The 25,948-nt window shown below is 38.2% G+C and overlaps 1 long non-coding RNA gene across 1 annotated transcript; it reads left to right on the top strand.

Moving 5' to 3' along the window:
* LOC136845003 (uncharacterized) lies at nucleotides 1-7,345 on the top strand. Its single transcript, XR_010855036.1, has 3 exons — nucleotides 1-343; nucleotides 5,680-5,805; nucleotides 6,515-7,345. It is a non-coding gene; the product is annotated as an uncharacterized lncRNA (long non-coding RNA).
* Nucleotides 7,346-25,948: the final 18,603 nt, after the last annotated feature.

Below are 25,948 nucleotides of genomic sequence, written 5' to 3'. Positions count from 1 at the left end.
CAAAGGCAAAGTGTGAGCTCCATATAAAATCACAATCAACAGACAGGAAAGCTTATGGCAATTATTGGCAGCAACCGGTTCCCATCACTCCCTTCTACCTTCCATGAAAGTAAACTCTCCTGTTAAGTGATTGATGTTACGGTAAAATGTTTATCTCCCGGAAGTGAATGGCATTTCCTGCGCCGTCAACACCCTAGACCTCATTCATTCGGATCACCAGACCAGTTCGCAGTTCCCGGTAGACTTCGGTGGTGGGACTATGCAACGTTTCCTGGTGGCGCAGCAGTAGACACTCATTCTTAAGGACTGGCGCTAATTTTGACCGGAGCATATTCCCCTGCAGGTAACTCACCACCGTCTGTTGCAGAACTTTCGTAGTTTCTTTAGAGAAAAAGAGCTTTTCCCGTTTTCACCACGAATATTTTTACAGTACACCAACACACTCCTCCTAAATGTTAAGGGCAACAGTCTGTTAAGTCCTACCTACCACTTCACGGTATTGCTGTTGGTGGTGATGAAGAATACCGTTTCCCCTATTTTTTTTATTTCAACACAGAGCAGCTCTGAAAGGTATTTAAATTTTGAGCCATATCACAGTAGGTTGTGTGTTGCACGTGTAGATGTTTTAGTAACCTTTTTTTTTTTTCCTCTATTGTTATAATTTCATAACGAGCATATTCTGCGCGCGCACAATAATGCTGATAGTGTTCGTTAAAACACAGTTAGTGAAATGTTGGCAGACAGTACTAGTGTATGTATAATATATATATATATATATATATATATATATATTATATATATTATATATATATATATATATATTTATATTTATAAATAAATATATATATATATATATATATATATATATATATATATATATATATATATATATATATATATGTATTATATATATATTATATATATACATATTTATATATATATATATATATATATATATATATATATATATATATATATATATATGCTTTAAATGCATACACAAATACACTGTCTTATTTCACTAATTATTATTTTTTCGGCTAACAGTTATGAAACTAATACTTATTACTGTTTATCACTTATTTTACAATATTCACTTTCTGACACATACGACTCGTTGATGCGGTGTTGGGTGGTACTAAGGTCCATATATATAACGTCTTGTAACAACCTTTAGGTGTACCATATAGCCTTGAAGAACGAGTGCTACCTACCTCGGAACCTTGGCCGTGACAACGCAGTCACTGAAGGGAATGGGTGCCCGGGTGGGTAGGTTTCTGGGGGACGGCATTATTAATACCACCCAGAAACAAGGCCTGGTGGCTACGTCTACCCTGGTGGTTCCAAGCTGTCGATTTTTCAAAGCTCTCGCGAGCTTTCTTCCCGTACATCACTTACCTACACGGTTTCCTCGTGGTTCCGCCGTATTAAATGTAAATCATTACTACCCAGTGACAAAACAGTGATACTGATGGTGGATGAAACTCACCTGAAACCATATTTTGGTTATAAAGGCGGAAATTCAGTACATTTGTTGAGATGTACCAGGAATAATTGGCTTGGCCAGAAAGATGCAAATAAAACAACGAAGTTGCCTCGGTTCTCCTTTGATGGAAATCATATTTTAGAAAATGGAATTCATTATGCACCATTCAGCTCTTTGAAAAAACTTCATGAGATAGAAGACGGTTTACTCTTGAAACATTCATATAAAATGTTCATTTAGTTTTACAAATTTTCAGTGAGTATCTCATTCAAGCTTTACCAACTCTTGAAAAAAATCACCGTTTCCCTTTTTTATTCAGAAGTCACAGAATGCCAATACTTTTTACATTTGATGGACTATAACGAATGTAAAATCCCCATATAAAGGTCAAAGGTTAAATAATAAATATGCTGCTCCAATAAGTAATAAAGGTCATTATTGTTCCCAAGAAAATAACTGTGTTGTAGCCAATAAAAAACTAGAATAATAAGAGAAAGTTAGAAACTTTAACTACCAAATAACAGCTGTATGTAAAAGATAATAATTAAGTTATTTCATTCACACATAGTAGAATAAACCATCTTTTTGGTGATGTATGTAAACTAGTGCATTGTCGTCTTGTAATTTGACATTAACACTATTTATGTATAAACATTTTTTAATACAATGATAAACATGTTTGTACTTCGGTATATACTGTATTGTAACTGTAAGTAAACTGTTTTGGTTCAGTATTTTATATTAATCTCATAATCTGTTTCGAGTTGGTATTATTTGGTGTACGCAAATTAGTGTAGACGAGAAAAATAAGTAATTTAACCTATTACTATAACTGGCAAGCAACGAATGATCTATTTTAGCGACGCTTTGTTTACATTTCTTTCGTTTGGCAGCGTAGTCAGTGCCAGCGACTCGGACCGCCCTTGCCTACGTCACAATACATCGAACAAGCCAGTCTTGGTCAGAGTCGCGAGCACTGACTACGCTGCCAGACGAAAGAAATCTAAACAAAGCGTCGCTAAAATAGACCATTGTTGCTTGCCAGTTATGGTAATAGGTTAATTTACTTATTTTTCTCGTCTACACTAATTTGTGTACACAAATAATAATAACTCGAAACACAGGGTTAAGATTGTATAAAATAGTGAGCAAAACAATTTACTTTACAGTTACAAACAATAGTATACTAAGTAATAAACATGTTTATCATTGTATTAAAAATTGTTTATACATGAATAGTGTTAACTCAAATTACAAGACGGCATTGCACTGGTTTACATACATCACCAAAAAGATGGTTTAGTCTACTATGTGTGAATGAAAGCAACAATAATTATCTACATATAGCACAGCATTTGACTAGTTGGACTTCTAAAATTCTCATTTTATTCAAGTTTTTGTTGGCTACGATATAGTTATTTTCTTGGGAACAATAAATTACTCAATAAAACGTTAGTAGAACCCCATATTATTAATTTTGCTTTTTTTTTCTCTGCTATGACCTTCATTACTTATTGGAGCAGCATATTTATTATTTAACCTTTGACCTTTATATGGGGATTTTACATTCATTATTGTCCATCAGACGTAAAAAAATTGACATTCTGTAACTTCTGAATAAAAAAGGGAAACGGTGATTTTTTCCAAGAGTTAGTAAAGCTTGAATGAGATACTCACTGAATATTTGTAAAACTAAATGAACATTTTGTTTCTCAAATGTGGAGGAGAAGGAGAACGCTTTTCATGACAGTTTATGTGAATGTTTCAAGAGTAAACCATCTTCTATCTCATGAAGTGTTTTCAAAGATCTGAATGGTACATAATGAATTTCATTTTCTAAAATATGAATTCATCAAAGGAGAACCGAAGCAACTTCATTGTTTTATTTGTGTCTTTCTGGCCAAGCCAATTATTCCTGGTACATCTCAACAAATGTACTGAATTACCGTCTTTATAATCAAAATATGGTTTCAGGTGAGTTTCATCCACCATCAGTATCATTGTTTTTCTTAATGTTCATCAGAAAATTTGAGTAATTTTGTTCTGATGCTGGGGTAAACTTTTTGGAAACACTTCCGATGGTAGAGTAACATTGCAATATTAGGAATTTCTTATCTCTCAAGAGTTTATAACTTTGAGGGAACAATTACATAACAAAAAGAAGGCAATATTACCAGCTCTGATGATGAATAATCAAATTTATTCAGTCATTAACTGTAGTTCTTCAAATATGAATTTCAGCACAGGCAAGTGTTTGACTGGTCATCTAAAATTATTGCCAATAATGAAATCACTAATTTTATAACAGCAGTGCTATTGCAGGATTTAGAAACACACTCAGCAATGTCTGCTCTCTGCAAGTTGTTCAACATCTGCTCAATGATATTCGTATCATGAACCTCTAGGAATCTTTAAATCTCCTAAGTGACGTACTTCGACATGAACAAATGCATGTAACGTGCAGTTAGCCATAACTGCAGGTAGGGTATTGTGGTGTACAGTATGCTATTTCATTAATCTGTACTCAACTGTGGAAGAGGGAAGATGATCTCTTAATACTTGTAAGACATGTATATATATATATATATATATATATATATATATATATATATATATATATATATATATATATATAGTTATGCCATGAGGTTGTAGAGTTAGGTTAGTTATTGAAATTCCTTCTGAAGGCTCCTGTTTTGTACTTGTAGCCCTTAGAATGCTAGGCCAGTCTAATTTTATTCACCTTAACCAATCAAAGTCCAATAAGGTTTGTACAATGGTAACTTGCCTATTTCCTGATCACTGTACTGTACTTCCACTTGTGATAAACCTATAACTTCTATGTTTGTGCATTTCCAAAGCTCTTGTTAAGTCCTGAACTAGGAGCTGTTTGACATAGGCTAAACTGGGAGTTGTAGGCTACACTGGGAGTTGTTTCACATAAGTTAGCCTATATTATATAATGTTAAGTCTACTTTATAGGAATTCCTACCAAGATTCAATCTAGGCTAAACCAGTCTTTCTTTATATTGCTCACAACACCTACCTAAATCCTTTTTTCAGGCAACAGCTTTCTTAGGCTATACCTGGGTGTAGGCTATACTTGCACAGGCCCAACTTTTGTTACCTTATCGCAGAAACCTAACTGTATGTTTGTTTGCGCTCCGGACGTGGCGTAGCGCTGGTTCCAGTGTGATGAATGTAGACTTTATATTGCAGTCGAAAGTTATCCTAATGTGGAATGGAATGGAGTATGAAATTTTGCCTTGAAGCCAAGTACTGGAATCCGAGGGATTATTCAGCGCTAGTTTGCAGAGAACTAACTGTTGAGTTTACCTACTTATCATAGTAAAATCGTCCAATAAAACACAAGATATATCCATGGCACGCTACTTCATTATGCCATGTAAGTTTTACGGTCTAGTTAAAAAACAAAACAACGGAACCACGAGAAAACCTTGTACGCAAGTGATGTACGGGAAGGAAGCTGGAGAGAGAAAGAATTGCAAGCTTGGACCACTAGGGTCAACGTCATTACGTCATGACGTCATATCCAACAGGCCTTGCTCGGACCACCCTTGCCTATGTCACAATACATCGAACAGGCCTCCTCTTTCGGTGGTCTCAGTATTATGCCAGTGGCGGCCTAGGTTAACAGATACTTCCATAACAATATAATCACCTCGCATTCAAGACATTGGCAAGCCGCGGAAATTCAAATACACAGACACGTCTTCTGGCGTTCAAAACCGGAGACACCTAATGTCCGTATCACAAGCCTTATGACGCGTCAAACATTGTAAGGATGATTTGCACTTGCAGAGCTAGGCTCGGCTAGCGACTTGGGCTTCGTCATCATCTTGATTTGGTATGAAGACCTAACAGGGCGCATGAGTTGATTTGCTATTAAAGCGCTTGTGCTGACCGTTACATCAACATTCGTGGCATGCATCATGGGACATTATTTGTAGCCACTTTGTAAACGGAAACTTGAAAAGTATAAACGTTATGTTAGGCTTCTTGGTGTGCTGTAACTTCGTTCTATAAAGCACTTACTGGGAAGTGGGAATGAGGTTGGTTTCATCCGTGTGTGTGCTTTTGATGAATATATTAAAACAGCAGGTGCACATTTTTCGACGAATATTTTGATGATTCTAAAGATATATTTTTTTAATTTTCACTTTCTTCCCAAGGTCCCGAGCAATACGGTCTACCGTTTAGATTGTTGCGGAGCAAACAACTAAGTAAGATGCTGAAAGTTCTGCTATGTGCTGCCGCCTTCCTGTGCTATGTACAAGCTAGTTATGGCAACGCTATCGGTAAGTGCGTGTTTTAGTCTGGCGCCCAGAGTTATGCCTAAAACATTTTTTACCTTTTTCATAGTCAACAGAAATGGTTTTTCGCGCTATCTTTTAGAATATAACACAGTATCAGCCTCCTTTGCATTTCATTCTCTTCTAATATGGTAACGTAACGCTACTTACTGTCGTTAGGAAGCCACCAGTTATGCTAAGTGCTTATGCAGCTTTTGTGTTTTATCCAGTAGGTCTAATGACAAAGACTTTCAGGCATAAGGCTGCTTTGTCAATTCTTCATTCTAAAATGCCAAGTGAATTGCTGAGTATTTCTGAAATGTACGTTGAGAAAAATGAGCCATTCTTGAATTCATCAACTCCTAAGGTACATTAACGTGCATGCTATTATTATTGATAGTTGTTCAGTTGCCTAGAGTTGGCAGTTGCCCCGGATGTGAAACAACAACATAACCCTGAATTAACAGATACTTCCAGCATTGGTAATTACCATGCTCTGAAAAGATATTTGAGCAGAGAATTCTGTGTATGTGCTGATGCATGTTTTACAGGTATAACATCTTCGCTTGAGTTGCTGCGCTAGTGTAGAAAAGTTTCAGGTGACAAGAATTAGTCTTCTCACTTGTATCGTAGTGCTTGAATGCTTGACTGACTTTCAGCTGCTAATTTGCTTTAAAGCTATAAATGCCTTTTATCCGGTTTCCTTTCCCAACAGATATAGCAGCTGTACAGGAAGACGCCCAGCTCGTGTGCGAACCACGGAAAACGTACGTAGCGTGGAAGAGCGTGAGAAACTATTTGGTTCATCAACATGGGAAGTTCACAATACCTGGGACCTGGGTTGGAGAGCCGCTGGAGGTGTTTCGCTGTCGCGACTTCTTGCACCCGTGTAGAGGCGATGGATTCTACTGTGGCACTGGTAGTGAAGAAATACGTACGACACATATGCCAGTGACTGAAGGGGGAAAGAGGATCGCCAACCTTACGTTAAATTACGTCCAGGATGCAGCATGCAAATGTTCAATGGAAAAACCCATCGTGGACAGTGTTGAATCGCCTCCCTATATCTTTCAATCTTCTGTGGAGATGATTTGATTGCCCCCTCCCCTCTCCCTCAACACCGTCCCTTCCTCTCACTCAATTCCCCCACGCCGGACCCCCACTCTCTCTCTCTCTCTCTCTCTCTCTCTCTCTCTCTCTCTCTCAAATATGTTTTTAATTATGTTATAGTTTTTATAATCCATTCTTTTCAAATTTCAAAAGTGAATAGATAATTCATCTCTTATGAAACATTGCTTTTCCTTAAAGTTTCTAAACTTCCCTGCCTAACTTAAGTTTAGCTGCCATGTTTGGCAACCAGTCACAGTGCGCCCTCTTAGTCACGGATTAATATGGTCAACTGCAACTACGATTCCGTCCACATGTAATAAAAGGGGTCAGAGCCCTGGCACAAAGTTTACGAGCTACTTTATGAGCAAGAGCCCGTTCTGGCATAAGTCCTTTTCAGTTACAAACATCATATATTAATAAAGTTATTTTCTTAGAATCCTGTGTTTGACTTTAGGCACAATACTATTCTTCCTTGCTGTTATCAGAGTCAGCACAAAGTATTTAAATGTAGCTAGGCTTCTTAAAAATAATGTTGGATTTATAATTTATTTAGATGAAAGGTAAATAGATTTGTAATAATTTTTTTCAAAATGATTTCCGGAAGTAATCTTCGGCCAAAATTGATCTTGTTTTGACTTCTCAATATACAAAATATATTGATATATTCTATATTATTTTTATGTCAAAGAGAATTTATATATATATACATACACACACACACATATATATATATATATATATATATATATATATATATATATATATATATATATATGTGTGTGTGTGTGTGTGTGTGTGTGAACGTAGCTATACTTGTATGTAAACTTGTGCTCTATAGAAATCTGAACCACTTGACTGATCTAGACAAAATTTTGCACGCAGCCCTCGTTTGATCTAAGGAAGGTTTTTGCGTAGGTTTCAAACCAGTACCCACGTCCTCTGGGGTACTTTATTTACTGTGGGTCCCGGCAAAGACCCAGCCATGGGATAACAGTTTGTACTGGTGTGAAAAAGTTTCCTGCATCTCCCTTGAATTCTTTTGTCGTGTAAAGTATGAGTACTATCATTGAAAATGCTTTTTTTTCCATGATTAATAATTCTGTCTAGAATTCACTGCTTTAAATAAACATGTTAATCAAAACTACATCATGTGTGACTTTCTTTCTAAGGTACATGATCGACTGTCATTCAGAGTTTTCCTGGGAAGCACCGGGTTGGTCAATTAGCATATATATATAGTGTGTATGTGTGTGTATATAATATAGATATATATAGCTGATTTATTATATAAACTGCCTTGGACAACATCTGGTAATTTCATTTTGGCTGATAAATCAATTAAACTGAATCTTAAGTGTAAAATATATCTGTTTTATAGAGGCAAAGGTTCTTTATGGAATGAACGGAATTGATGGTGAATTCAAGCAATTTTAACCATACAGTACTGTTAAACTTACCTGAAATTATATGAGTGGCTATCGCCTCGCTGTGATACTCGACGGGTAAATAAGGTGATGTTCTTTTACTTACGAGCAGCGTACGCCCTCGGCTTCTGGGTGCAAACCTCATTCATTCCTCGTAACTGTATGCACTCCGTCCATATATTCTCTTTTCTTCCATCTCACTTTCCACTCTCCCCTAACAGTTGTTTCATGGTGAACCTGCGAGACTTTCCTTCTGTTACACCTGTCAAACCATTTCACTGACGATTTCCGTTTCAGAGCTGAATGACCTCATAGGTCTCAGCGCTTGGCCTTTGCCCTCATTTTTGTATTCTGTTCCAGTGAGGTGCTGTGTTCTTTCAGGAATTATAATAGCAGGGTAAGGCTGACGCTTAAAAAAACAAAGACACTCATTTCATAATTTTATTATTTGTCTAGATTCTTCGCGAAGTAAACTTATTCTTTTCCAATGTACCCTTCTTACCTAGGACCATTTCATTTCGGCGGAAATGAAGGAGTTGTTTACAAGTAATTCAGAAATAATTATTTCATGAAATGCAGAATCTGACGGCAATAAAGGTAATATTATAAGAATAGAGCATGGAATCTAGCAATAGCTTCGTCACGGATGTTGTCATTGGTTGTGCCTGGAAGAAGAAATACCACCTGTTAATTAAGCAATCTACTCAGAAGCGTCTTATACCTCACGATGAATAAACAAAGCGAAATTGCTTATTACACAACATTGTTGTTCTAGCCAATGCCTCTCTTTTGTTTGCCTGCGATTGCCCAATGCAGCCAGGGAAGAAAATGACAGATTTCTAGTCAGTTTTTTCCGTGAATTTTGTTTTTTGCGGTTAATTAAAGATATTTAAAGCTTACTGTAAAATAAATACAAGCTTTAAAAGATAAAATCTTTCGCAGATCATAAAATTCAGGCTCCAACGTTGGGGCCTATAAGGTCACTCAACGCCGGGAAAATAATGTTGTGTAAATTTGTTAGAGAAGGTGGAACGCATGGAAGAAAGAGGAATTGGAATATAATATTTAGGCCACTGGCTAAGCAATGGGACCTATCAGGTCATTCAGCGCTGAAACGGAAACTGAGAGTAAAGAAGGTTTGAAGGTGCAACAGGAAGAAAACCTCGCAGTTGCACTATTAAACAATTGTTAGGAGAGGGTGGAAAAAAGTTAAGTATATCTTAGTTTAACCAGACCACTGAGCTGATTAACAGCTCTCCTTAGGCAGCCCGAAGGATTTGACTTATTTACGTGGGCTAAGAACCAATTGGTTACTTAGCACCGGGACTCACAGCTATTGTGGAACTGGAACTACATTATAGCGAGAAACACCCTGCCACCAGAAATACCTCTAACCTTCATGAGCCGGCCGGGAGATTCTCGAACTCGGGCCTGGCGAGTGCGTCCACAGCTCTCACCGGGACTTTCCCAACGAAGAGCCAGAGAGGGTGGAAGGTAAGATGGAAGAAGAAAGAGAATAGGAAACGGAGGCAATGTTGTAATGATCGAACACATTACTTAGGCTACAGACGCTGCAAAGAACCTTCAGTAATGCCTACAAGCACACCCCGTGAGGCGCACTGACGGCACTACTCCCTTACAAGGAGTAACTGAAACAGAAGGAAAAATTGAAATTTCGATTTCTTGCGAAACCGTAACAGCGAAAGAGATATGTTATGAATATCTCCCCAGCAGCGAAGCTTTGCAGTCAACATTCCCTTGTGAAATGACTGTCCTGCAGAAGAGTTTATGACCAGCATTCGTCAAGACCTTTGCAGCTGACTTATTCCACCGTTTTCTTTGTCGTGTACTGAATGACGTCACTGGCTGTATGTACCAACTCTCTCATTGGGTCTTACGATAGTGTATGTGATGCCATCTGCCTTTGTGTGTCCCCTTAATTGTTATTCTTTTATTTTGTCTCATTATTAAATCCTCATTATCACTTATTATTATTATTATTATTGTTATTATTATTATTATTATTATTATTCTCATTTATAATCAGATCCTCAGGAGTTAACCGTGATTTTTTGATCTAAATGACATTGACATTTCGAGAACAGTAAAATGCCAAAATCATAAAAAAATTTATTTTATGATTTTGACATTTTGTGTTTGGCATTTTTTATGTTCTCAGGTTTCAAATGCTATTTAGATCAAAGAATCTGGTTAATTTCACGGGGATCTGATAAAAAAGGTAAAATATGAGAAAAGATAATAATAATAATAATAATAATAATAATAATAATAATAATAATAATAATAATAATAATAATAATAATAAGTGATTGTGAAGTTTTACTTCTCAGTAAATATAAACATGAAATGCTGCGCAATGACGAATATTTAGAGGATAAGAATAAATGTGTCACTCTTCTCGCAAACAATGGTATTGCAATAACGGAAGATGTAATCACTTATAGAGACAATAACATAGGCGGAACCAACAGCAGAATATGAAAACACTTGAGACTCCACTAACCACCGCCTTTCAGTCGCCCGTTCATCGTCATGTCTGTCCGCAAGATGCTTTGAAAGTTACAATGGCACTAATGAACTTTTGTGGAAAGGAAGACTTAAGGGCCGGGAAGTTCGGATTGGGTTTTAGCAATCTCTTCAATCACTCGTTCACTGTCCCGCTCAGCTTTTAGGCTCCTCTGTTACCCATCACCAATCAGCAAGACCTCAGCGCTTCCTTATGTCTAAAGTGCCCAGACGATGCCGCACCGGCGGAGCAGGTCTGCCTGAACCCGGTATCCATTGCTACAGATGGCTAAGATGAAGAGAAATCAACGATTCACGATAGCCTACTTAATGAACTGAACTGAACTGCACTGTCCATAGCTACTCGAGAATCAATGAGCAGACTTAAATGAATTATTATATACGCCCACCCCGCCCTCTTATGAGAGAGAGAGAGAGAGAGAGAGAGAAACACACCTACATTCAGTTGTGTGAGACAACTAAATATATCACTGCACGAGGTTGTTGGCTGCACTTCACACTCTCGCCACAGATCGTTCCTTGGGTACATAATCTCAGAGTCACGTAAAGCACTATTCAAGTTTTTCAACGAGACTTTATGGAGGTAAAACTACGTTTGATGCATACACACATTTCTGCATAGATCTAGTGGTATATAGCCTTGTTAAGTGCAGTCTACGGTCCACAAGAAGACTTGTACTTTAAATCTACAAGCTTTATATACAAAACTTTTTAATTTATGCAAGGAAAATCAAATATTATTGAAAACATTAACATAAACTATTTCGTGTAGGAAAATGACAATGTAATTTAAACGTTAGTATTAATACACATACATACATACATACAGACAGACATACATACATACATACATACATACATATATGTATATATATATATATATATATATATATATATATATATATATATAGTATATATATAACATGAAGTTACAAATGCTATCATCGAAATATCATACTGGGAGACTGCTTGACAGCAGTGAATTTATATAAGTGATACCGTAAGATGAATTGTGACGAAAATATTCAGCGACTTCCAGTTGACGTATTGAGCCATCACAGGTGAGAAATGCTTGTCGAGAAAAATACCGTCAAAGGTAATACCCAGACAATGACCCACCTCCGCCATGACAGTTCATTGGCACGCTTTCTGGGAACACGCAGCCTTGTTATGAAATCTTTATCACACCGTGATTTATACAATCATGAAGCTGCCAAATGTCGCTTAATATCGAAATTCACGCTACCTCGGTACATCTCGGCAAGAGACTTTATACCTCTTGATGGCTCAATGGTTTACGCCAACTGGAGTCGCTGAATAGGCTTTCGTCAGCGGTTCGTGTCCCCATTCCACCATTTATCACTTATATAAATTCCCTTCGGCATAATTCTCCAACGGAGATATACCGCAGGTAGCGTGAATTTCCGGATATTGCTTAAGACGAACATGATTGTATATAAATCACGGGTGTGATAAAAATTTCATAACAAGAGCTGCGATTCCAAACGCACTAAATGAACTGTCATGGCGTGAGGTGGGTCATTGTCGAGGTTAGTTCACTCTCCCGCTCACGACGGTAAAAACAGGATGACATCTCGGCAAGAGACTTATACCTCTTGATGGCTCAATGGTTTACGCTAACTGGAGTCGCTTGAATAGGTTGGTCAAGGGTTCATGTCCCCACGATTCCAATTCATTTATCAGTTTATATAAATTCTTCGCGCACAATTCTCCAACGGAGATATACCGAGGCATGTGAATTTCGATATTAAGCGACATTTGTAGTTTGCTGATTGTATATAAATCACGGTGTGATAAAAATTTCATAACAAGAGCTGCGTTGGTTCCAAACGCATCAATGAACTGTCATGGCGGGAGGTGGGTCATTGTCGGTGGGTTAGTACACTTTCCCGGGCCACGACGGGTAAAACAGTACGACATCTCAAAAGAGACTTATACCTCTTTGATGGCTCAGCTGGTTTACGCCAACTGGAGTCGCTGAACAGGCTTTGCCGCGGTTCGTCCCCATCATTCCACCATTTATCACTTATATAAATTCCCCTTCGCGACAATTCTCCAACGGAGATATACCGAGGTAGCGTGGAATTTCGGGATATTGCCGACATTTGTGCTTCATGATTGTATATAATCACGGTGTGATAAAAAATATAACAAGAGCTGCGTGTGTTCCAAACGTACCAATGAACTGTCATGGCGGAGGTGGGTCATTGTCGAGGTTAGTACACTTTCCCCGTCACGACGTAAAAACAGTACGGTATCTCGCAAGAGACTTATACCTCTCTTTGATGGCTCAATGGTTTACGTCAACTGGAGTCGCTGAATAGGCTTTCGTCATATTCAGGTCCCCACGATTCCACCATTTATCACTTATATAAATTCCCTTCGCGACAATTCTCCAACGGATATACCGAGGTAGCGTGAATTTCGATATTAAGCGACATTTGTAGTCATGATTCGTATATAAATCACGGTGTGATAAAATTGCTAACAAGAGCTGCGTGTCTCCAAACGTACCAATGAACTGTCATGGCGAGGTGGTCATTGTTTGCGGCTAGTACACTTTCCCGCTCACGACGGGTAAAAACAGTGATGACATCTCGGCAAGAGATTTATAATTTCTCTTGATGGCTCAATGGTCGATGGTCAACCGAGTCGCGAACAGGCTTTTCGTCGCGGGTTCGTGTCCCCACGATTCCAATTCATTTATCACTTATAATCTTCGCGACAATTCTCCAACGGAGATATACTGAGGCAGCGCGGAATTTCGATATTGCTTACATTTGTAGTCACATTGTATATAACACTGTGTGATAAAAATTTCATAACAAGAGCTATGTTCCAAACGTACCAATGAACTGTCATGGCGGAGGTGGGTCATTGTCGTAGGCTAGTACACTTTCCCCGGGCTCACGCGACGGGTAAAACAGTACGACATCTCGGCAAGAGACTTATACTTCTCGATGGCTCAATGGTTTACGTCAACCGAGTCGCTGAACAGGCTTCATCATGGGTTCGTGTCCTCACGATTCCAATTCATTTATCACTTATATAAATTCCCCGGCGACAATTCTCCAACGGAGATATACCGAGGTAGCGTTGAATTTATATTAAGCCACATTTGTAGCTTCACATTGTATATAAATCACGTGTGTGATAAAAAATTTCATATATATATTTGAAGATAAAGAGGCCCATAAAACACTATCGTTGTAAATCACATATTTCGAGCACTTCCTCAGAAACGTTCACTGCAAAATATGACAGATGAAGCGTTACAAGAGAGCGTACAGTATACAGCATACAGGTAGGTGGTAGCAAGTTCTGCTAGTATGCAGGTGACCTTATACCATCGGAGACTTAATGCCACACCTACATATTCTTTGTATATATTCATCCGTCCATATTTTACCACATAACAGCACAGTAATACTGAAGTAATTAATATATATTAACGTTCAAATAAAGTGTTTTTATAATTTTTTTCTTCATATCACACTGTGGTAATTACAGTAAAGACATTCATATATATATATATATGTATATATATATATATATATATATATATATATATATATATATATATATATATATATATATATATATATTGCAAACTATCTCCTGTAATTTTTCAACGAATTTATTATGAGCCTCATTTCAACATCTTGTATCGGAATAGTCTTTGCACCTAATTAAATCTTCACAGACAAGGATGTTGCCTATGAAGTTCAATAAACTCCTCACAGAACTCCTCATCTGCCGACGTAGATGTCATGTTTCCCTTTCAGCGTCTAGTTGAAACTGAAGTAAATCCTGAGATCACGCCATAGACGTGGAGGCTTCGGGCCACCTGAACTAAAACGGAAGCCATGAACCTGGCAACGGCAGGCTGCGAGCTGGTCGGAGAGGTCAGATGGAGAACACCATAGACAGTGAGATTTCCTTCCGTCTAGACGGCCTGATCCGGCGATCGTGTTGTCTGTGGGCCCTTACCCTCCCTGGCTCTGTCCACTTCGTCCTATTCACGTCCCACATCACTTGATTATTTCCGTCTCTTGATCCACGTGTGATTGAAGATGAACGGAGGAGCTGCTACGTCGCCATAGACATATATATTGTACTCCTTTTCTCTCATACATCGACAGCTCTCGTCCTCGACGAAATTCAGAAAGAGGTGCCATTCCTCTTGCCTCTCGTTCACCACGGCTAACTTTCGTCTCTTCACTTTCTCGGTCTCGACGCCGCACTAAGCTTTCCCCGAGAGCAGGCCCAGAAAGCATCTGCAGCGCTCTGACTTTCAAGGTCGTCCTTCCACATTGTTCAGGTATTGCAGCCATCGCATAATTGTTCAAGTAACTTCGACTTTCTTCCAAGGTATGTACATATACCTGGGACGGCACGATTCAGCCAGACTTTACCAATTCTGTAAGGACAAAAAACAATAATGGCAGCCTTGCAATATACTGTATAATGTTTGACTTTCTACGCCACAGGGCCATTTGTACGGTGTGACATTATCTAAAGGAAACTGAGGCCTAATAGTTCTTATAAGTCCGATCAATATTTCTGAAAAAAAACTTTATTTTGCAATCAACTGACAGTATATAAGCAGAGAAAGGTTGACATGAAATTTTCACTAAACGACTGAAATATATAAGTTCCATTACATTTAAATTATAGCAAGACTAGTAAGAAGATAACATTACTTAGGGAAAAGGAAAAGCATCTCTCTTCCTCTATGTCACAAATCGAGGGACCAGTGTTTGACCTTTAAGCCGGAAGAGGGAGGATGGTGTGGTCCTGTTGGTCAAAATTCAATATATATGCCACTGTTGACCTAAGCAATGAATTGGGTGCCTAGTTGTTGGTCAACTTTTGTGGGTCGTCGCTGCTGGGAGTTGGAGAAAAGTGAGAGAAAGAGAGAAACACCAGGTGTGTTAATTGCTTCATTAAAAATGCTAATCCGCAGCCTACCAGGTGAAACACCAGAAGACACTTCTTTTACTTACGATTTCGAATTCAGACCGTGCGCTGAGTAGATGCAAAGGCAGGTCGTCAACAGAAGTTTGAGGAAGGCATCCATTTCCTTTTATTTCTTCCAGTTTCGCTTAAATCTGAAATTAGCGAAAAATCGTCACTCTACTCTTTGAGACATCGTCACTCTACTTGAGGCTCTTTACTGCACTACTGCTAAATGTACATTATCATACATCTTGACACTGAACATCAGAAATTCCTTATTGCACTTCACATACTTCATGGTTCATGCACGACAAAACTTAGGATAGTGTTCAAGTTTGTTTTGAGGAACTTGCAGAATTCCTCAAGTTTTAACATTTTCATTTGTAAGGTATCAATGATTGAAATCTAACCTGAAAGGGAGGAAACTTGCAAAGTGTTGTTATGAATGTTGCATTAATGAAGGACTATTCATTTAACAAGTGAGAAAACGAAACTTTTAAGTATTTAAAGTGACTTTTGCTAGCTTATAAAAATCTTTTTAAAGCAGACACTAGTCTTCCTATCATATCTAACTTTCATATCTTGTTTCAGGAAACTACTTTACTTAGCAAAGTAGGCTCGAAATAACATATGTCAAGGTAACTTTTCAACCATTTGAACTGGTCGGAACTACTAAACCTTTTCGGCACAGGAGGGAAATTTAGAATGCTCGTGTCCTCAGAACAATAATTGAGAACAAGTAAAAAAAAAAAAAAAAACAGAATCCTTGAAATATTCATCACAACTGCTCATGTGGATGTTTTTAGTCATTAAAAGCAAACGCACACACTCATTCGTACTTCGTTGACGGAAGTAATAAACATGGACAAATGGGACAAGTACATTAACCCTTTCTGGTCATTTTACTTCCTCGGTGAGCAGTGGAAGAGTTAGGACGCATTGTAAGTTTACACAAAACGCTTTCTAATTTTTTTTAGGTTTCGCAGTTTTGTTTTATGTTCAAAGGATAAGAAAATGTATTTTCTGCATATCAAATGTAACAAATTTTTTACAGAAGAAGTGGATAGAACATTACTTTCAGTAATGATAGATATTTCAATCCCCTAATATTCTAAAATGATAAAGAACACAGAGACAACACTTGGGGTCGTTGCAGGTGTTTGCTTTACAGCCGGCGTTGGCAGCGCTGATACAAATAGGCGTTGGCAGCGCTGATAGAAATAATCCAGGCTCGACTGGACTCGTTGGAGGGTACTGAGTCGAGTGTTCGAGACACTTCGGTACCAATCCACTTATCACTTATAATTTTCCTTCGGTGATATTCTCGAAGTAGCGTGAATTGGACATTAAACGAAATTTGTAGCTTAATGATTGAATATAAATCATATTGATGTGATAAAAATTATATATATATAATTTATATATATAAATATATATGGTATATATAGTATATATATATATATATATATATATATATATATATATATATATATATGTTAAAATCACAGTAGATGTACGTAATTTCGTGTGTATGTTGAATCACACAGGAAAATGACGGGCAGAAGTTCAGTACCGAACGCTTTCACGTTTATTAACGCATCGTCTGGGCACAAATGAGACACAGATGAAAAGAAGGTTACAAAGTAAACGTCACCAGATGGTCAATTGTCAAAGGGTAATAAACAGAAAGATAACCCTGGATAATCCGGAATAAAGTGGTCACAAACTAAAACCATAGAATGAACTACAAGAGATACGAAAGTTTAGCTGTACAAAATCCAAAAACATGTATAAAAGTGAATACCAGATGGTTGATTGCCAAGGGGTAATAAACAAAAGGTAATCCAGGAAAATCCGATCTAAAACCATATACTTAACCATAAGAATTTACGAATCTTTACCGATTCAAAATGCAGAACACATAAACCGACCACTAATTTTATTTATATTTCATCACCAACTTCTTTAATTATGAAGGCATCAAGTTTAAACGAACCAAGACTTAAATTTAGAACACTTTCACTATTTTGACTTGATAAAACAAGATTCAATGCTATTCCTTTTAACTGTGTCGTTGCACGGGACTAAAGATCTCTCATATGTATGAATAATGCATTCGATATTTGGCCCGTTCTCACCAGAATATTGGTGTTTTGATTCGTTGTGAGTGATTTTCAGTTTCATCCACATAATATATTTTATCATATTTTTTACAATAAATTTCATAGATGCAGCCAGAAACATCTTTGGGAGAATTTTTTATTACTAAACTCTTAACATTAAAATCATACGGTAATTTGAGAATATTATGCTTGCTGAATTCCAGTTTGTTATTAGTTAAATCAACCGTTTTCCTGGCTCTTTCACATGCTACATCTACAAAGGTCATTGGATATTTAAGTTTCAAAGCAATATCATAAATAGTTTTGATATCAGCATCAATGAACTGCGGGCTACAAACGCGTAAAGCCCTTAAGAACATTCCAGAAAACACAGAGAATTTAACATTTTGATGATGATTGGAATAATAATGAACAAAAGAGGCAATTTAGTTGGTTTTCGAATGCCCGAAAAGGTGAAATTTCTATCATGTCTATGGATAGTTACATCAAGAAAATTCAAATTACAACTACTTTCCTCCTCTAAGGTAAATTTTATAGAAGGGACTAAATTATTTAGCTTAACCAGAAATTCCTGGAGGTTTTCGTGAACTGGCCAGATACAGAAAATATCATCCTCATACCTAAACCATATAATTTTCGGGGCAAAATTATTGGTAAGTGTTTAATTCATAGTTTTCGAGGTCGCTGAGATGAATGGTGATACTCTCGATGCCCTTTAAGTCCAACTTCAGTCCTGATAGGAAGGAGGGGTGAGAAGGGGTGAAATATAAAATGTCAAAAATGCTGGGCAAAGTAACTGAAGCAACTATTTTAACAGGAAGGAAGAGAGAGAGAGAGAGAGAGAGAGAGAGAGAGAGAGAGAGAGGAGTTTATCAGTTGTCATTCAGAGTATTTAGGGCAGCGCTGGGTTGGTCAGCGTGTCTATATATAAAAATGGATGTATGTATGTATGTATGCAAGTGTGTTTGTATGTTCCAGCATAACTCTGAAATGCATTGAGGAATTTCAACCAAACTTGGTATACATATGACTCACTATCTGGAAGAGAATACTGTGAGGGGTGAGATGTCGCTAGGACCAAAGGGTGTGGGGTGGGAAGGGGGCGACATGTAAAAATAACCGAAAACAGCAGATATTAGTGTCTAATCCATAGTTTTCGAGGTTGCTGAGATGAACAGTAACACTCCTGATGCCTTTTAAATCCAAGTTCAGCCCTGATAGCAAGTGGCGGTGAGAAGGGGTAAAAAATAAAAAGTAAAAAATTAGTATCTAATCCATAGGTTTCGACGTTGCTGAGATGAATAGTGACACTCCTAATGCCCTTAAGCATAAGTTCAAACCCGATAGGAAATGGGGGTTGGGAAGGGGTGTAATATAGTGTCAAAAATGTTGGAGTAACATGTAGCTGAAACAACATTATTAATAGGAAGAGAGTGAGGGTGTTAGGGGGTGTTAGGAGGAGAGAGAGAGAGAGAGAGAGAGTTTATTGGTTGTCATTCAGAGTTTTCCCAGGCAGCTAGTACCTGGATAAAAGGGACAGTCACTAAAGTAGTGCCTGGATAAAAGGGATAATAACCACAGTAATACCTGGATAAAAGGGACAGTCACCACGGTAATACCTGGTTAAAAGGGACAATCACCACAATAATACCTGGCTAAAATGGACAGATGGAACAGCAATACCTGCATAAAACAGTTATATATGGATAAAAGGGACAGTTACCACAGTAATGCCTGTCAGTTCACACCAACTGTTCGAAGGGTGAATGACTGCATGAAAAAAGTAGAACTGCCAGTCTTCCTTCTCTCATCCTTTCCCCTTCCACCTCCCCCTTCCCTCTTGCATTCCCCTCCCCTATCCATATTCCCTCCTCTACATATAAACTGTCATTCAAGTTTTTTTCCCGGGCAGCGTCAGGTTTGGTCATCAAATATTTTATATATATATATATATATATATATATATATATATATAACATATATATATATATATATATATATATATATATATATATATATATTTATAAGGAATAAAATGCTGTCACTGATAGGGTCAGAAATGTCTTCTCCTGTATTAATTATGAAATTCTCTACTACTTGTTGAAGATGGACATTAGACAATTAAAAATGGGTCACACTTATTACATATAAGTACATATTTACCTACATGATATATAACAATTGCCTGTTGCTTATAATTTACTTGTAATTTGTAAATATAATATGATTGTGCACATGTTATCAATGAAATATATTTAGTTATATATGACAAGTTTCACTGTTCATTTAAACATTAAGTCAGTACGTGGACCCTTCAAAAACACTGATGAACACAAATAAGTATACCTTAGTTTAACCAGACCACCGAGCTGATTAACAGTTCTCCTGGGCAGGCCAAGGTTAGATTTATTTCGTGGCTAGAACCAACTGGTTACCTAGCAACGGGACCTACAACATTGTGGAATCCGAACACACTATGGCGAAAATGAATCTCTATCACCGAAATAAATTCCCTAATTCCACTGTCGGTCGGAGAATCGAAAGCTGGGCCAGCAGAGTGCTAGCTGAGAACGATACCCACCCGTCCAGTGAGGAACTACTGATAAACATAAAAGTAATGATGGGTCCTGGTATTAGAGAAACCAAAAAGCGCTACCTTTTAGCCGGTATAGCCCTACCCATTTTCCCGTAATATAGACTCGTTTATACAATGTGAATACTACTGTCGTACATGTAGAGCACGTGGACATTAACACATGGCACATGCGCACGCACATACTTCAGAGAGCCCAGCTCTAGTTCTTCTTTGGAAGGGTGGTAGAGCTTTCGACTGGCACACTGTTGGCCCAGCGTCCGACTCTCCGAGCCGCCAATAAAGAATTAGAGGAATTTATTTCTGGTGATAGAAATTCATTTCTCGCTATAATGTGGTTCGGATTCCACAATAAGCTGTAGGTCCCGTTGCTAGGTAACCAATTGGTTCTTAGCCACGTAAAAATAAATCTAATCCTTCGGGCCAGCCCTAGGTCTGGTTAAACTAAGATATACTTATTAACTTCCTGACGGAAAACGCTCGGGACTCCGCGCTTATTTGAAACATGCGGAATCGTGTGCGACGAGCGGCGGAGTTTAGCAAGTTATGCCGCCAGTTGTGAAACTTGCAGATTCCTATATAGTTGGTACACTGGCGGAGTGGAACATTCCCGCCTCGCGCAAACCTCGCCGTTCATCGCACACGATTCCCCATGTTTAAAACGCGAGATTTCAGGTATTTCCTTCCGAATGAGCTGGCTCTCTGAAGTTTGTTACGGGTTAATTCAGCCTCTCTTCAAGTTTGCTGTGCAATATATCGAACGAGCCCTGGCTCATTCGCAAATATTAATAAAATTTCTCATCGCACATTCGAGACTGTATATATAGATCATAAAATTCAATCCAATCCATTCTTCTCTTGTTAAAATAATAATTCCCGATTTTTTTTTTTTTACTGGCATTTCATCAAATTTCACGAAAGTATTTTCAGATAAAAATACTTTTCTTGACAAACTTGATGACCACGTTTTGCACTGATGACAACCTTCGACGGCTCCAGTGTGGCCGGGCAACGCTTTGACGCTACCGCTACCGCTGCCGCCACTTGCTAGACGCTGCCTCACCGCTTGCCGTTCGCGTCGTGGCCGTACCCTAAAGGGAAACACGCGGGCGAAATGCGCTGAAGCCGGATTTTTGGAGTAGTTTTGAATATTATTTTCGGGGGTAGATTATGGAGTAATTGGGGAGGGGGAAGGTTTTCTATAACTTAGAGAAGTCAAACAGAGAAAACAGGCTATGGATTGGTGAAGGTTAAAGAACGACATAGAGCATTTTAATTTACTTATAGGTTTACTAGTTATAGTTTTTATGTGGTTCCTTACTTGTAATATTTATGTTAAGTCCTTCAACATGCGTAAAATACATCGCAGCTGAAAAACTTTTCGCACTACTCTATAAAAAAGGATTAAGTCAGGAGGCCTTCAGTGAAGAAAATCAAGAGGAGCGACTGAGGCTTAATATCTAAATGATTTTGCTATCAAGTTTCTTTTTTTGCAATTACAAATGTTAACCGAAGGATCGCCTTTGAAATCCTTCTCCCATCAGGGCCCAAGCATTGGGGGGGAGGAGGGTACTACTTTCCTGGGCCCCGGCAGTCTTGGGGCGGGGGCCGTGACAGCAGCTTGTTTATTTTAACTTTTTCTTTTTTTAGAGAATAAACAAAATCAAAGGGTGAAGGACGCTCAAGGGGCCCATGCTTCCCTAACAATACTATTATTATTATTATTGTTCTTTTTTTGTATTTTTAATAACTGATGATCAACTATATTTTTGGCAATTTTCACTTACTCCTAATATTTAATTTAAGCCTGTGTGATGCCTGGGGTGGAGGTCATGGTGTAAGGCTCCCAGGGGTATAGGAAGAGTGGGGGAGGGGCCAAGTTTTTATGCAGGGCCCTGGAAGGGTGACGCACAGGCCATGTCTCCCGTGACAATAGAACCTTTGGGCCGGGCGTGGCTACCGCCTCGTCAGCTTTGTACATTAAAAATATTCGCGGTGAAAACAATGTTTTTTCTGAAACTCCAAAAATTCTGCAACCAGCGGCTTAATTACCTTCAGAGAAATGTCTTCCAGTCAAAATCCGCACCACCTTCCAGGAAAAAGCGTTGGCTGCATCGTCTGGACGAGTCACAACCTCACACCGTCGATCTTGACGGTAGACTGACCCCAGTCTAACAGCGTTTCATGGTTGCCACTCTGAAATTTCATTTCCCCCTTCCAACCACAACCGTCGGTAACTTGGACGTGGGAAACATGATGAGATTATTTTCAAGAAAATTCTATAGTTAGTTTTTAAGATATGGCGTCTCGCTTTTTTCTGGGAAAGGTCCTAGCACTCGGTTACATCTCGGTTCCGGGGAGATAACTCAAACATTTGCTAAAGTACTTAAAACATAACAATATAGTTTTGAATGGAGAAGGCGGTGATAATTACAATTGAAAAGTATTTTCTTTCATGGAAAGTAGAAGGGAGTGACGGGAACCGATTGCTGCCAATAATTGCCGTCAACCTTCTTCTCTGTTGATTGTGATTTTATATGGCGCTTACACTTTGCCTTTCAAATGAAATTTGAAATGCTAGCAAAATCACATATAAAACTGGTTACCAATAGTAGATTATCATAACTTTTTTTAGGCTGTGAATGTTCATAATATTTATATGAATACAGACTCAGACAAAAAAAACATTCAGACATACTAACACAAAGCCATTGGACAAGTATGGCTCCCCGCTAAAACCTGCAGTGAGCCATATGCTGTGGTTTCAAGGAATTCAAAGTCTTCATTACAAAGTGTTACGATATATCCGTACTGTCGTCATACACAGCGAAGAAACAATGTATTTCTGAGACACTGGCTTTGTTCATAGACTCATTTTATGCAGAGGGGGGGTAGTGCCGTCAGTGCACCTCATGAGGTGCACTGTAGGCATTACTTGAGGTTCTAAGAAGCATCCCTTCGGCCCCTAGCTGCAACCCCTTTCATTCCTTTCACCGTACCTTCATTCATATTATCTTACTTCCACCTCACTTTCCACCCTCTCCTAACAATTGTTTCATAGTGCAACTGCGAGGTTTTCCTCCTGTTACACCTTTCAGTCCTTTTTACTGTCAACTTCCGTTTCAGGGATGAATGGCCTCATGGGCCCAAGTACTTGGCCCTTGGCCTAAATTCTGTATTCTATTCTCTCAATAGACTCAATTTTTCCCCGGCTGCCCACAACAGAATCTGCGGAAATGGTTTTAGTTGACATCAATGGCCACATGTTGGGTAGTGGGTATTTCCTGTGGACGTTGAAAGATTATCAAGAGAAAATTTTATCTTAAGGTTCAGGCATATGTAAATTACATTCTTTATGAATTTTTATTGACTCAGTTTATAGACGATGCTGAGAGCGTCAAAGTCATTTTTTACATTCATCTTTCACTTTTTTTTTTTTTTTTTGCCTATTCGTTTGCAGGAAGTACAGCCGTACGCCGGGCATTCATGAAATTTCTTCTCTTGTGGAAAGCACCTTGCCCTGGCCACTCAGTCGTGCTGACCTTCAAAGGAATTGTCTGGTACCTGGTACCGTAGCCTAACGACTTTTACTCTTCAGAAAACCTTGAAAAGCCGTTATTTCATGCATTCTGGAGGGTTGGTTTCGAGCTATGAAACGCACCCTGCTTTCACGCCTCCCCAACAAAAAATTGACTTGATCAAATATTTCTTCCTTTACACAATTATTGCTCAGCGACCGCGCCTACATTGTTGGTGTATGCCTTCAGCGTCACCCACAACGCCTTCATCATTGGTCTATGACATCAGCCCCGTCCACAAACTCCTACATTGTTGTCTATGACATCAGCCCCGCCCACAAACTCCTACATTGTTGTCTATGACATCAGCCCCGCCCACAAACGCCTACACTGTTGATCTATGACATTAGCCCCACCCACAAGGCTTACGCATAGAGCTTCAGTAACATGGAGTGGCGATCTCCCTGCCGAACGTGTGACTTCGGGCAGCCATGTTGAAAGTCCTGGTCCAGCACATAATACTGAACTGTAGAGACTAAGCACTACGCAACTAGGCTATTTTTTCCTCTTGTTTAATCATCATTATTTTATTTTTTATAGGTAAATTAACCATCACTTTAAAATATGTTTCAAAATATTTCTATTCTGAGGTTTATTGTAGTTGACATACAGAATTTTGTAATCTAATCTGTATAATCTCAAGTATTTGAAAGCCAACTATAATTTGATTAGAAAAACTTACTCCCTTATTAAGCAGACAGTATTCTATACACATTAAAATAACTATACATTCTCTCATAACGAAAAAGAAAAAGCCTAAAATGTTGACCTATATGAAGTACAGAATTTTGCATAAAATAATGTGCTCTAATGTAAATATATGAAATAATAAGTTTTTAGTTGTGAATGGTTTGAAAATGTAGATTGAAGACTTTACAACACACACACACACACACACACACACACACACACACACACACACACACACACACACACACACTCATATATATATATATATATATATATATATATATATATATATATATATATATATATATATATAAGAAAGTAAATTAATCATAATCATTATTAAAATGCTTTGTAGTAAGTAGGTCTATAGGTATTACACTAGATGTGTCACCAGGTCGCGTCTTTTAAGCTTGTTACTGTGATGCGTAAGTAAATAATGTATAGCTGTTTTTTTTACTTTGTGGCAAATCCTTTTTGTGTCAACATGTCCAACTTTTAGCATTTTATTGCGGTGCAATGGCGACTTCAGTTTTGAAATCGCAGCATCATTCAAATTATATTGGCAGATGCTTGCAATCGCTCGCATTTGCTAGTTCCTATATCCGTACCATACTCATATCCATACCCATATCCATACCATACCCATATCTATACCATACCTATACCCATACCCATATCCATACCTTACTCATACCTATACCCATACCAATAACCATACCCATGCCAATAACCATACCCATACTGATACTCATACCCATACCCATATCTGTACCATATGCATACCCATATCTGTATCATACCCATACCTACAGTATACCCATATCGATATCCATACCCATACCTAAATCCTCGCCATACTCATACCTATACCCAAACCCATATCCATTCCATACCCATATCTATACCCATACCATACCATTATTTCTCGCTATACTGTGGTTCGGATTCCACAATAAGCTGTAGGTCCCGTTGTTAAGTAACCAATTGGTTCTTAGCCACGTAAAATAAGTCTAATCCTTCGGGCCAGCCCTAGGAGAGCTGTTAATCAGCTCAGTGGTCTGGTAAAACTAAGGTATACTTAACTTTTAACCATTCCCATACCCA

Source organism: Macrobrachium rosenbergii, chromosome 2 (genome assembly GCF_040412425.1).
Source record: "Macrobrachium rosenbergii isolate ZJJX-2024 chromosome 2, ASM4041242v1, whole genome shotgun sequence".
NCBI classification, from domain to species: domain Eukaryota; kingdom Metazoa; phylum Arthropoda; class Malacostraca; order Decapoda; family Palaemonidae; genus Macrobrachium; species Macrobrachium rosenbergii.
This window is presented reverse-complemented; position numbering and strand designations above follow the sequence as displayed.